We start from the raw sequence: 4,209 nt of genomic DNA, 5'->3' as shown, positions 1-4,209 counted from the left end.
ACTACATTTAAAAATCCAGTCCAAGTATTGCTAAAAATAGGCTGTCAGTTCGAAGTTCCAAGGACATGTACAAAACGTGCTCTTTCACATATGCGGCAAATGATCACCCTTACTTGAAAGACCAGTTGCACAAACACTAATTCTAATTTTGAACAGAGAAGACTAGGGAAAAGCTCACACAGCAACCTCTCCTACACTCACACATTTGAAAAGGTCAAAGAGCTCCCCGCAGTGGGAGTGTGATCATGGCCCTCACAGTTGGAAATCCACCTTCATGATAAGAGTGTCTTTCCTCCTGAAGTGTATCCTTAAACCTTTTGTTTCGGCATATCCTTAAACCTTCTTCAGCTCAACACTGCAAGAGTCATCCTTTTGGTTTTTCACAGGTGCCTATGAAATCCAGAACAAGACTACCAGAGAATCCATCCTACAAGAAATTCCTGCCCTGGCCGGTTTGGCTCAGTGGATGGAGCGTCGGCCTGCAGACTGAAGGGTCCCGGGTTCGATTCAGGTCAAGGGCACACCTGGGTTGTGGGCACATCCCCAGTGGGAGGTGTGCAGGAGGCAGCTGATCGATGTTTCTCTCTCATCGATGTTTCTAACTATCTATCCTCTCTGTAAGAAATCAATAAAATATATTTTAAAAAAAAAGAAATTCCCGAGCCCTCCTAAAATCATAATACACTCTTCGAAAAGAGGATATCCTATCTTAGGCATGGTTAATATATATATAATCAGGCTTCTCAATCCTCTCCTTCCTGCTTCACTGTAAATTAGAATTGGAGTTTCCAAGTTTTCCTGTCTTTGTATCTACAAGATTCACACCAGAATCACCCTATTTTCCCAATATTTTAAAAAAATATATTTTTATTGATTTCAGAGAGGAAGAGAGAGATAAAAACATTAATAATGAGAGAGAATTATCGATGGGCTGCCTCCTACACGCCCCTCACTGGATATCGAGCCTGAAATCACGTGCCCTAATCAGGAATCTAACTGTGACTAGGTCCTGGTTCATAGGTTGACGCTCAACTGCTGAGCCACACCAGCTGGGGTCAGTTATTATTTTTATATTCCAGAAAGTTATTTTGCTTTCACTGTTTAACAAAACAAAAACAAAAAAAGAATAACAAAAAAATACTTGTATACCTTGTTTGAGTGGAGAATTTTAAAGTTTTCCACTTATCATTGCAAATTTTTTTTTATCCTCACCCGAGGATATGTTTATTGATTTTAGGGAGAGAGAAACATCCATCAGTTGCCTCCTATGTGTGTCCTGACCGGGAATCGAACCATGACCTCCTGGATCATAGCTCAAAGCTCAACCACTGAGTCATGCCGCTGGGCTTGATTCAGAGTTTTTTATAAAATATACTTTATCAATTTTATGAGAGAGAGAGAGAGAGAGAGAGAGAGAGAGAGAGAGAGAGAGAGAGGAAGAGAAACACTGATGAATGTGAGAGCGAAACATTAATCAGCTGCCTCCTGCACACCCCAACCCAGGGGATTAAGCCCTCAACTCAGGTATGGGTCCTGACCAGGAAATGAACCAGCAACCTTCTAGTGCACCAGACTATGCCTAGCTGAGCCACAATGGCCAAGGCCAGAGTTTTTTCAAATCAAATCACATCACATATGTAAAACAACTTTTCTTTGGCACTTTACAATTGTAGGCACTTTTTTATTTTTGCTTTCTTTTTTTAAAAAAATCTTTATTGTTGAAAGTATTACATATGTCTCCTTTTTTCCCCCATCGAACCTCTCCAGTCCATCGGCACCCTATCCCAGGCCCTCACCACCCCACTGTCTGGGTCCATGGGTTATGCATATATGCATACAAGGTCTTTGGTTGATTACTTCCCACCTACTCACCCTCCTCCGCCTTCCCTCTGAGATTATTTTATTTTTAAAATGTTTTTTTTTTTTTAAATATATTTCTTGCCGAAACCGGTTTGGCTCAGTGGATAGAGCATCGGCCTGCGGACTGAAGGGTCCCAGGTTCGATTCCGGTCAAGGGCACGTGCCTTGGTTGCGGGCACATCCTCAGTAGGAGGTGTGCAGGAGGCAGCTGATCGATGTTTCTCTCTCATTGATGTTTCTAACTCTCTATCCCTCTCTCTTCCTCTCTGTAAAAAATCAATAAAATATATTTAAAAATATATATATTTCTTTATTGATTTCAGAGAGGAAGGGAGGAGAGATAGACACATCAATGATGAGAGAGAATCATGGACCGGCTGCCTCCTGTATGCCCCCTACTGGCGATCAAGCCCACAACCCAGGCATGTGCCCTTTCTCCGGAATCGAACCTGGGACCCTTCAGTCCGCAGGCCGACGCTCTATCCACTGAGCCAAGGCGGCTAAAATGTTTTTATTGATTTTTCAGAGGGAGAGAGAAAAATACTGATTTGAGAGAGAAAAAAAATTGATCAGCTGATACACACACACACACACACACACACACACACACACACCATCCCCAACCGAGGCTGGGCAGGTGTCCTGACCAGGAATTGAACTAGGAACCCTTTTGGTACACAGGACGATGCTCAACCAACTGAGCCACACCAGCTAGAGCTGTAGCACTTTTTAAAAATGTCTCACAGCATTAGCACTTTGATGAGCTAGGTTTCATTCAACTGAATACACATATTAGAACATTTTTAAATGGAGAAAGAAACTAAGATTTATTACATACCTTTTCTGTGCCAAATACTTAATATGTATTCATTTAATCTTTCCAACAACCCCATGAAATATTACCTTCTACTTGCAGGTGAGGAAACTGAGTAAACTTGCTGAAAGTCTCACAGTTGGTAATTTCCAGAGATGTGATAAAAACCAAATTTGTATGACTCCAAAGCTTACATCCATCACTGTGCCTCTCAAACTTTTTCAACAAGTAACCCCAATTGCAAAGAAAAATAAAAACATATGCGTACGAGGTGTTGGGAGACTACTGAAGTGTCCAGTTTAAACAGAATCTTTCTTCAAAGTCTTTATCTTAAAATGTATTTTTATGTTTGCAGTTCACTCTACAATATATTAATACTTATTCAATAGAAAATGTTTTAAATGATTTACCAATTAAATTACTCAACTCTTCTCTCTCTCTCTCTCTCTAAAAAAATAAAATAAATGCATATTTGAGAAAACCTGATACTACAGGAAGGAAGATGCACCTTCCATATAAATCCTATAGTTTTGTTAGTTCCTGGAGCCTGGCCTCATAAACTTGGATCCTAGTTTGAAAGCCTGATTATACAGACTTTTAAAAAAACTTAAGAATGATGGTAAAAACAATAATTACAGGCAATTCAAGGATCAGAATAAGATATAAATAACACATAATTGTATAGCCACAGATAGAGTTAACTAGTTTCTTAACTCTCCAATGCCAGTGAAACAAAATTCTAAACACTGCCAATCCCATTGAATTTGACCAAACTAACTGAAGAACTATCCTTACATATGTTAACACCATCCCAAGACCCCAGTTGCTTTACAAGCATAAGCATGAATCCTCCCTGTGGACAACTTTATGGAATGCCCACGGTGTGCCCTGATGTGGATCATACTAGAGGTTAAGCAACGTACTGACCGGCAAACAAACCACATTTTGATAAGTCCTACCCGACTTCCTCTGTCCTACCAAATAGGGGACAAACACTTTTCGAATTCACCCCCACCCCAAGAGGGGCTCACAATTTGGAAGTAGCTCGTGGTAGAATAAAAGGGTACCAGGCTTTAATTTTGGCTTCAAGGAAACGGTGCTATGCGCTACCGTGTGTTTTTTTTTTTTTTCCAGCGGACCGGTAGCGAGCATTCGAAACGTGAAGGATTTGCTAAAGTGGCCAACATATGTTGGCCCGAAAGAAATCATAACTCACCTAGGCAAGGACAGATTTAGCAAACCACCTCTCAAGTCCCTCAAAGTCCTCTGTTTTACAGGCAGTCTTTTCCCAACTCCGCACCAGAACAGGAGCTCTTCCATAACCCAACTACGGCATCTTAGAACGGGGAGCCCATGCCCAGCCCACTCTGGGGATATTACTTGCTTACTTTTCCAGCAACTTCTTAAGCTTGGCAGGACGTTAAGAACTAACGGCCTCAGAATTCAGCTTGCTCCAAACTGGTCTCGCAGAAAGGCGTTGGTTGGTGGGTGGGTGGGAGGACGGGACGCAGAGCGATCTCTGGAGGAGGCGGGCT

The sequence above is a fragment of the Plecotus auritus genome (assembly GCF_963455305.1).
Source record: "Plecotus auritus genome assembly, chromosome: 7".
In the NCBI taxonomy this organism is placed as follows: Eukaryota; Metazoa; Chordata; class Mammalia; order Chiroptera; family Vespertilionidae; genus Plecotus; species Plecotus auritus.
The sequence above is the reverse complement of the archived record's forward strand: the minus strand, read 5'-3'. Positions refer to the sequence as shown.